We start from the raw sequence: 11082 nt of genomic DNA on the forward strand, positions 1-11082 counted from the left end.
GGACTCAAACAGAGACCCAGAGAGAGCACCCGGGCGCTGGCTCTGGAGGGGTTAAGAACTAGTCCTGGAGCGGATAACTCCTGGAGCGGATAATGGAGCTGAGTAACCCCAGCAAAGTGAAGCCTCAGCTCAAGCTGGAAGGAGACGACAGGAAGAAGAAGGCAGTGTCTGCGGACCCCTTCCCCAAGCAGGACTTACCTCCCACCCCAGCACTCTGGCTGCCTTCTGCTGGATTAATATTTCTCAACATATAATTAAATATTGTTTTTGTGATTAATCACTATGTTTAAATTATGTTTGATTTGTAGCAATGAGAATACATAATGCATATCAGGTATTTACATTCCGAATCATAACTGTAGCAAAATTATAGTTTTGAAGTAGCCACCAAAATAATTTTTTGGTTTGGGGTCACTGCAACATGAGGACCTGTATTGCAGGGTCACGGCATTAGAAAGGTTGAGAACTACTGATATAAAAGGATTTCTAACTATAAGGTATTCTAACTCCACCAAATAAAACTCCCAGGTTCTGCAAGGAACCACTTCTTCTGTTTCCACAGGATACACTGATCTTCCTGATCTGACTAACCCAAATTTTCCCAATTCTATAATAAACTAATACTCTTATCCTTATAAGACATATATAATTCTTAACTTTGTCTCCAAGTTATAAAAATAACAAAGGCCAGCTGGCTGAGCCTCAGCAAGAACCAAGTTAGGACTCTGAGCCTTAGCAAACTCAGAGTCCAGACCAAAGACCAGGTCTTTCTTTGGTCTTCTCAGAGATAAAACAATTTATGAAACAGCAATAGATAGTCACTAGTGTTTCCCAAGTTGAAAAAGGAAATCACTTAGCTCCTAATATCATCCTTATAAAGGGCAAGGACTTTGAGTTCATTGTATGATCTCAGGGGTTTTTGGATGGATCACTATTCTCCATGAATACAGATGTCAAATTTTCTCACAAATGACTCTGTTTCCTTCCTTTGGTCAGTTGATTTCACTTCTCTGCACCTGAAAGCCCCAGATAGCCATGCTTTGAAGTTCCATTTCTGAAAACCTCCTAAAGTAAAGAAAAGCATTTTTTCAGATGTTAAACTCCTTTATGTTATTGCTTCTGTTGGCCCCTTTTGTGTGGTCCATGCTCTTTGCCTCATGTTCTGATCTCTGTGGCCATTCTGTCCTAAACTTCAAACCCAATGCTTAGCTCTGAACTGAAAGATCTGCCAGATCCTTTAATGTTTTTCTGTTTATTGCTCACCTTCTATCTCCCTGTGACCCTCAGTACTGGTATATGTTCACTCTATTTTCTATTCTCTTAGAACCTCAACTCCATTGTTACTGCTGGCCTGACCTGCTCTTCTTAGCCATTCTCTGGGGAGTCCCATGGCTCATGTGGAATTTTGTGTGCAATCTATGGTGTAAGTACTAAGTGAATGCCATGCTCTTTGTTTTACTGGAGCATCCAAGACCTTCTTGCTCTCAGCTCTGTCTCTTACTATGAAGCTACATTATTTATTGTATTGTTGTTCAGTTGTTTTTCAGTCACATCTAACTCTTTGTGACTACATTTGGGGTTTTCTTGGGAATGATACTAGAATGGTTTACCATGTGATTCTCCAGCTCATTTTATAGATGAGGAAATGAAGGCAAACATGGTTATGTGATTTGCTCAGGGTAAATCTCCTGGACTAAGACCTTAGAAAGGATCTTTGTCATCTAGCCCAACAGTTTAGGAAACTGAGGCCCAGGGGAGTTGTCTTGCCCAGTGTCACACACTAGTATTAAGTAGCAAAGTCTGGATTGCAACCAGAGTCATTGACTCCAAATCCAACTCATTTGCACCAAATTGCCTGTCATAACAAGGATATCACCAAGAATTAAGGAGTCTGAGGAGGTATGGATGGGTTGCCACCAGAATTTCTGGAAGGAGTATCCATATTGATAATGAGATAAAAGTTTTTTTGAGATATTAAGGAATAGAAGACAATTCCTCTACATCAGAAGCTTATACTCTGTTTCTTCATTGGTCAGGGGCACTCATATTAGCCCAATGATCCCTTTTGCTATTTATAGCCCATATTACCAAAGGAGTCAGAAGGAAACCTCTCTTCCTTGATTTCATCAATAGACATGAAGCAGTTCTGTTATGTCTAAATGGTTTTCTTTGATTTTTTTGTTTCCTTTATAAAAATTGAGCATAGTATAAAAGCAGAACTCTCCCAACACATACCCAAGCAAGTTGATTAGATGACACTTCTGCCTTATTTCCATGTGATCTAGTAACTGTAAGGTCATTAGGTTTCCCTTGCAATTATTTTTGCCTTTGCCTGTATATATACATGTCAGTATAGACTTTTGGATATAATTATGACTTCTGTTTGGAGTTTTTATATTTCTTATATAATGAAAGCATCAAATAAGAGTGATTTTGAGAGACTAATAAGGAAACATACTTCCTTCCTTTTGACAGATATGTAATTGATTGGAGTTGCAGAGTGAGATAGATATTGACAGCACTGTGTTGATTTGTTTTTCTGGATCATTTGAAGAGTTTCTGCTTCTCTGCAGAGCTGGCTTGGTAGGCTAGTAGGTTTTCTACATCTATCTATCCATTTATCTGTCTGCTATTGAGAGTGTAAATAATTAATCTCCTGCAGTAATTGCATGCTTTTGAATTAGTATTATTCGAAGTATAGTTATATCAAATATGGTCTTCTAGTCCAATATAAAAATATTCAGTGTGAACAATTCAGCCATATCAGATTTAAGGGATTCATCATTTTCCCAAATTGGGATCTAAGGGGGAAGAAGGTAAGGGTTTAAAAAAATTGGGATCTAAGTGAATCTGTTTCTTAAATACAAAGCTATCTAACAATTTTCTGTAACAAAAGTTGTTTCTTAAACAATCCTCTTTGTTCTTTGAATGTTGAAATATTAGTTTGTTGTTGATTATTAAATTTAGAATAATGTTTTAAAAACCAGAGGGGCTGGGCCTCTAAGAGGGCCTTCCTTTAACCTGGTGGGTACAAGACATCCCTCTGAATATCCTGGAGGCATTCTAAATCTGAGTCTTGCTCAGAAGTCAGACTAAATGTGCTGTAATTTGGTAGAAGTACTTAGGGAACATCAGTGAGTGCCATTCTGCTTGATTGTCTATCACAGTCAGAGATGTACTTTTCCCTTCAGTCTGACTCCATGTAATTCACATGAAGAGAATGCAAATGCTAATACTGGGACGGGTGAGGACAGGCTGTTAGAGTTGCCCACATTGCAGAGGGCTATGTCTTTTAAGTGCTGACAGATGGGAAAGTGAGGTGGAAATGAGAAATAGAGAAAACGGGTACATAGAAGGGAGACAAATGCTCCTTTTCTCTGGCCCTCCACTCTAAAACTAACTCTCCATTATTTTCCCTGGCAAATTCAGTCAGTCATCTAGCACTTCTTAATGCCTACTATGTGCTAGGCACTGTGCTAAACCCTGGGGAATTATAAAAGGCAAAATCCAGTCCCTCAACTCAAGCTGTTCATATCTACTGGGGGAGACAGCATGGGAACAACTATGTCCAAACAAGGTATTTACAGGATAAATTAAGGATGGGAAGGAACTGAGGCTAAGGAGGATTAGGAAAGATTTCTTGGAAAAGGTAAGACTTTAGCTGAAATCAGAAGGAAACTAGGGAAGTCAGGAGATGGAGATGAAGATGGAAAGAGTTCTAGGTACGGGAAACAGCCAGTGTCTTGAGTATCCATATTCTCGGTGGGGAGATGGAGTATCATATTTGGGGAAGAGTAAGAGGCCACTGATCCTGGAATTACAGAATATATAAAGGGAAATTAGGTTTAAGAAGAAGAAAAAGGTAGGAAGGGATCAAGTTATGGAATGCTTTAAAAACAGAAGATTTTCTACTTTATCTTGATAATTATATGTAGCCAGTGGGATTTATTGAATAGGTGGGATGACATGGCATATAGGTTTAGGACACTTCAGAAGGAAGGAAAAATTAAGTGAGAAAGTGTCATTTAGGAAAAACAGATTTGTACCTTCCACACATACAGAAAAGAATGTGAAAAAGGGGGTGGGGCAGGATAGTTTAGAGCAATGATGATGAACCTTTTAAAGACCAAGTGCCTAAACTGCACTCTCACACTGCATGTGAGCTGCCCCCTTACCCCACACAGGGGAAAGAGGAAGTGCTCCCACTGGGCTGCTGGGCAGAGGGGCAGGTGATGGGAGAAATGTCAGGCATCTCAAGAGGGAGGGGAGTAGCCTCCTCCAGCACGTGTGCCATAGGTTCACCAACACAGATCTAGTGGATAGGATATCCACTTGGAGTCAGGAAGACCCAAAGCCAGTTTTAGTCAGTTGCTTTGTGACCCTAGACACATCTCTCTTGGCCTCAATTGTGCCCTTGCCTGCACAGTTGAAGGCATAATCTACTTGGTCCTATCACTTTTTTAAAAATCCTTATTTTCTGTCTTAGTAACAATTCTAAATTAGAAGGGCATGGACTAGACAAAGGGGATTAAGTGACTTGCCCAAGGTCATAAAGTTAGGAAGTATTTAAGATCAGACTTGAACCTGGGTCTTCCCAACTCTAGGTCCAGTTCTCTATTCACTGTGCCATCTAGCTGCCCCTAATCCTCTCAGTTTGGATTAAGTGCCTAAAGACAGGCTATACTGTCTGCAGCTATCCCTGACTCCTTCTTCCTTCTCTTATTAGTCCACATGGGTGCTAGCCATGTCCTTGCCCCTGTCTTTTTCTACTTGTATAATCATAAATCAGGAGTTGGCTCCATCCCCTGCTGTAGTCCTAATCCAACTATGTAATGAAGATCATACTTGTATCTAGCCTTTTGGACTCATGTTATCTCTTTCTCTTCACACCCTCCCCACCCCTCCTTCCCATCCCTCAAAGCTGAGTTATTCCTTTTTCCTGCTGTGGCTTTAAATATCAGGGATAACTCCATTCCCTGATGCTACCAGGGCTAATATCCCATTGGTTTGGGGTCCTGTTTATTAGAGACTGAACTAGCTCCCCAATCCCACAGTTCCCATGAGAGCTGTCCCAAGCTTCAGGGCCCCTTTAACAAAGACAGAGCTGGCATCTGCCATTCCTGTAACATCCCTGATCAAAGGAAATGTAAAATTCTGGGATTTTCTTATATAGTCCTGGACTGAATGAAAGAGGTTATTGGTATTTTCCTATATTATTACTAATAATTATTTACTCTGATGTCCTTTCAAATTTCTTCTGAGTTTTTTTGGGGGGGAGGAGGGCATTACATTAACTGGAAACCTATCTCATTTCTTGCCTACAAATCAATCTTGGTAACATCCTAAAACTATTTGTCTAAGTACAGTCAGAGCTAGACCATTTACCACAGAGGTTGAAATAAATATCAAATTAGAAAAAAAAAAGGATAAAGGGTGAAAGACATAGCATTTAAATTTACCAGCTTTAACATGATCTTTAAGCAAACTGTCAATTCTGAAAAATGGGAAATAAGCCAAATTTAAGATATTAGCTCTATTATTATTTCTTAGAGAAATTTACATTTTTCTATCAATTAGATATGATGATGATGAAACCAAAAAAGCCCAGAAACCACATCAACCAGTAAACATTTAATTTTCCTGTCCATTAAGAAATGTGAAAGCTAAGAGCACCACAAAACAGTAACAAATAGTGAGAAATGTTAGCTGGCAGAGTGCTTTGCCCCAGATTCTGTTAGCCAGATTATCCCAAGAGCATTTATAAATGGGACCAGAAAGAGAAAAACAAAGAGATTCTAAGTGGGACAGATCTGCCTGTGTTTTTATAGTGTTGGTTTTTTCCCTACTTACTGCTTAAGGTAAAATGTTCATATTTGGACTCAATTCCCAATGTACTATGTGAAAAAAATAGCTATATGATTAAATCAGGAAGAACAAATCGGGCAGACTGGAAACAAAGAGATCTGTGCTGAAAGCAGTGTAATTTTAGTAGTTGTCAGGACTCAATTTCTCCAACTATATTTCGATGCTAACCTTAAAAGAGAAAGAAAAAAGCAGTGCCAGTAACTATTGATCCAGGGTCTTGGTTTCTTATTTCTATAAAAATCTTTATGGGAACAGTTCATGAATGCTCAGAGGGGTCCACCATGAAAAGCTGAAAAGACTGGCTTTTAAGGATGACTTTCTACAGCAGGGTCTCTGTTTTCACACAACTGAGAGATACATAGAATATAACATTTAGCAATTCCTTTTCACTGTTTGTTTGGAGAAAAGAATTTGATTTTCAAAAAATTGAGAAAACTAATTTTATGAGACACGGATAGTCATAATAAATTAATCCTAGAGGAAGATAAGGGTTAGCTAGGTGGCTCAATAAATAAAGCTCTTACTCAAGAGTCAGAAAGATCTGAGGTCATATCTGATCTCAGACACATTAGTTGTATGACTCTGGTTAAGTCACTTAACCCTTTTGGCTTCAGTTTCCTCATCTGTAAAATGAGTTAGAGGAGGAAAAGGCAAAACTATATAACTATCTTTGTCAAGAAAACCCTAAATAACACCCTACATCAAGATAAGGTCAAAATGGATTTAGATATAAAGAGTGAAACCACAACTAAATTAGTGGAACACAGAATAGTTTACCTGGCAGATCTTTGAAGAAGGGAAGAATTTATGATCAAACAAGAGATAAAGAATATTATAAGATGTAAAATGAATAATCTTGATTACATTAAATTGAAAACTTTTATACGAACAAAACTAATCTAACCAAGATTAGAAGGGAAACAACAAACTGGGGACATTTTTAAAACAAATCCCTCAGGTAAAGATCTAATTTCTCGAATTTAGCAATAACTAAGTCAAATTTATAAGAATACAAGCCATTCTCCAATTGACAGATGGTTAAAGGATATGAACAAGCAATTTTTGGATGAAGAAATCAAAGCCATCAATAATCTTATGGAGGTGAATAGCATTTTTCATCATGAGTCTTTTGGAATTCTATTGATCATTGTATTGATAAGAGTAGGTAAGACTAACAATGTCGCTATTACTGTGTTTAATGTTTTACTAATTCTACTCACTCATGTAAAACTTCCCAGGTTTTCCTTCAACCATCTGCTCCTGATTTCTTATAGCACAAGAGTTTTCCATCACAATCAAATACCACAACTTGCTCAGACATTCCCCAATTAATGGGCATCCCCACAGTTCCTAATTCTTTACCACTAAAAAATGAGCTACTATAAATACTTTTGGTACATATTGGTCTTTTTTCCTTTTCTTTAATTTCTTTAGGATATATCCCTAACCTAACAGTAGGACTTCGGGGTTAAAGTACATGCACAGCTTTGTAGCCTTTTGGGCATAGCTCCAAATTGCTCTCCCAGAGGATTAGATCAGTTAACAACTCCACCAAAAGAGTTTTAGTGCCTCTATTTTCCCACTTCCCCTCCAGAACTTCTCACTTTCCTTTTCTTTCATTTTAGCTGATCTGTTAGATGTGAGGTTATACCTCAGTTATTTATTTTAATTTGCATTTCTCTATTCAATAGTGATTTAGAGCATTTTTCATGTGAGAATATATTGATAGCTTTGATTTCTTCCTTAGAAAAATTGCTGTTCATATTCTTTAACCATTTATCATTTGGGAAATGGCTCTCCTTTTTTTTTTTATAAATTTTACTCAGTTCTCTATATATTTGAGAAATGAGACCTAAAGAACCTTGCTATACATTTTCTCCAGTTTCCTGCTTTCCTTCTAGTTTTGGCTTCAATTTTGTGAGAAAACTTTTTAATGTCTTTTATAAAAATTTACCATTTCATTTCTCATAATCCTTTCTGTTACTTATTTGGTCACAAACTCTCCTTATCCATAGATCTGACCGGTAAATTTTTCCATGTTTGCCTAATTTACTTATGATAATCACCTTTGATGTCAGAATCATTTATCCTTTTTGGTCTTATTTCAATATATGGCATAAGCTCAAAGAGATTTCATAAAGAATTAACATAATAAAAATTCTTTTGGAGTTCTAGTACAGAGGAGAATTCTTATCCTGGGGTTCATAAACTTGATTTAAAAAAAATACATATTTTGATAACTATTTTATTATCATTAGTTTCATTGATAATTCTAGGCATTTTATTTTATATTTTTTAAAGTAGTTAAAGAGATATGTAGATGTCACCAGATTGCCAAAGGGGTTCATGACACAAAAATAATTAAGGATCCTTGATTATTAAACTTAGGAATGAACGGAAAATATTTTATACCTCAAAATATATAATAAACAATATTCATTAAAACTATTTGGTACTGTGGAGCAATGGTTTGAGATCCAGACCCAGAGATGGGAGGTCCTGGGTTCAAATTTGGACACAGATACTTCCTAGCTGTGTTTCCCTGGGTAAATCAGGTAACCTTCTTTTCCTAGCCCATAGAGCTCTTCTATCTTGGAACCAATACATACTATTGATTTTAAGAAGAAATGTAAACTTTTTTTTAACTATCTGGTACTGTTTAAGAAAAAAAAAAACAACAGAAGAAAACCCAGAAAAGCCTAAACAAGAAATAATCAGAAACCAGAAAACATTTTATCTAGAGCTTTTTTTTTTTTGTCAGGAAATGATGGGAAAACAGGAAAACAGCCAGAAATTAGAGTTAAATCTACATCTTAGACCATGCACTACAATCAGTTCAAAATTATTAACCATCCTTCCATAAAATAAACAACAAACTAACAAAAGGTACAAATTCTATGCCTTTCCACAGAGGGTGAATCCTTAACTCAACAAAAGAGAGGCAATTAAAAAAGATAAAAGAAATCATGTTGACTACGTACAAGTGTGACACTTTCACACACAAAAATTAATGCATCTAATCTAAAAAACGAAGGTGGTCAATTGGGGGTGGGAGGAATCTTTGTATCAGATATCTTTGATAAGTGTCTGATATCCAAAATATGTATATAGAAATCTCTGTGCGCTCCTGTTCAATCCCTGGCCTCTTCTGTACTCACTGCTCCAATCCTCTACCTGCCATCGCCACCTACAAATGCGTGCTAATCTGCCACTCCACGGAGAGGACGCCTAGAATCTGGAGAATAGCTTCGGTGGCAGTTAGATGCTGACTTGAACCCTGAGGGGCACCAAGAGGCCCAGCGGGTGTGTTGCGAGATGCTGGCCATGAATTTGATATCTGCTTCATCTCTGTCCAGGAGAGAGCAATTCGTACCCTTTGGATAGTATTAGATGCCACTGACCAGGCGTGGTTGCCTGTAGTGAGGACCTGGCACCTCAATGAGCAGCATTAAGGAAGTCTAACGGGCTGAACAAAGCAGAGATGGCTGCTAAACACGGTGAGGACCAGGTCAAGATCTGGCGACCATCCCACGATATCCACGGAAGCCAACCACCCCTTCTACAGCAACATCAACAAGGACCGGCGCTATGCAGATCCTACCGAGGATCAGTTGCGCTCCAGTGAGAACCTGAAAGACACCATTGGCCGGGCCCTTCTGGAATGAGGAAATCGTTCCTCCAGATCAAGGAAGGAAGACGTGTTCTGATTGCAGCCCATGGCAATAGCCTTCAAAGGATTGTCAAACATCTTGGGTGCCCTTCTGAAGAAGCAATAATGGAGCTGAACCTGCCCACTGGCATTCCTATCCTGGATGAGTTGGACAAGAATCTGAAACCCATCAAACCCAGGCAGTTCCTTGGGGATGAAGAGATCATGGGCAATGCCATGGAGGCTGTGGCAGCCCAAGGCAAGGTCAAGAAGTGAAAAGCAGGCTACTAACACATACTAACACAGCAGCAGCCATTCCTTCCCTTTTCACTGTCCCCACCACATCCCTCCCCTGCCTGCTCAGCACACTGACCATCGCCTTAGGGAATCAACATATAGCTTCAGGTGGGGACTGATGGTTCCTTCTCTCATTTTTTTTTACTATTTCAGACCAATTCATTTCTCTCCTGTGGACCCTCCCCTCAACCACATTAGTCAAAATACCTGCTGGGTGGTTGGCACAATAAGGACCTGGTTGGGGGTTAGGGATGGGGACATGGTAAGAAGTGACCAATGTGGGGAGTTGAAAGAAGCAGTTGTTCCAAGTATTCCTGTGAGCCAGTCCTGCCAGCAGGGCAGCCCTCTCAGGGGCTATTGCAGTAAGTCTAAATATTGATCATTTTCCCTCCCTAACCCAAGAAAACGGAATCTGAGAGGTTGAGATTATGTGCTAATGTTTACTTTTGTCTTTACTTGCACAAAAGATCTGTCTAGGCTGGTTGTTTTTAGTGTTTCTTGAAATTACCTGTCCCACGTGGTAATCATCAGGGAACTCAAGCTGCAGCAGAGTGCAGAGGAGGAGTTCTTGATTTCTAAAGGGTGGATGAGTACATCCCACTGTGCATTTTATAGACCCATCTCTGTTCTGTGGCAGTGAAATGCCCCTAAGTCATGTCAAAATGTGTCTCTGTCTCCCATTGCCTTCCAGCCACACAGACTTGCCATCAGGGTCCTCATCAGTTTTAACATAAGTACTAACCCTGCCCACCCCTCACCTCCTTTTTGTTGTTGTTGTTGTTGATTATAATAAAGGAGTGATGTGCAATTTTAAAAAATGTAGATAGCTAACAGAAAAAGTAAGGCAGAAACCATTCCCTAATAATAAATGGTCAAAGAATATGAATTCTCAAAAGAAGAATTGCAAACTATTAACTATCATATGAAAGAATGCTCCAAATTGCTAATAAAAAGAAATGAATCAAAATAACTCTGAACTTTCACCTCACACCTAGCAAATTAGCAACATTACAAAAGATGGAAATTGTCAATGTTGGAGGAATTATGGAAAAATCAGTAAACTAATTAATACATTGTTGGTAGAGCTAGGAATAAGTCTAATTATTCTGAAAAGCCAACTGAAAGTGTTCCAAGAGAATGACTAAATAAATGTCCATAACTTTTGACCAATAGTTTCCACTGGCAGGTATGTTGTACCCCAAGGGAGGATAATGGCAAAAAGAAAGGCCCTGCATATTGTATACCAAACTATGCATGGCAGCATTTTTTTA

At 38.6% G+C, this 11082-nt stretch overlaps 1 pseudogene; it reads left to right on the forward strand.

Moving 5' to 3' along the window:
- The first annotated feature begins 8960 nt into the window (after positions 1-8960).
- On the forward strand, positions 8961-10283 carry LOC100011903 (phosphoglycerate mutase 1-like; annotated as a pseudogene).
- Positions 10284-11082: the final 799 nt, after the last annotated feature.

This window comes from Monodelphis domestica, chromosome 3 (genome assembly GCF_027887165.1).
Source record: "Monodelphis domestica isolate mMonDom1 chromosome 3, mMonDom1.pri, whole genome shotgun sequence".
Classification (NCBI taxonomy): Eukaryota; Metazoa; Chordata; class Mammalia; order Didelphimorphia; family Didelphidae; genus Monodelphis; species Monodelphis domestica.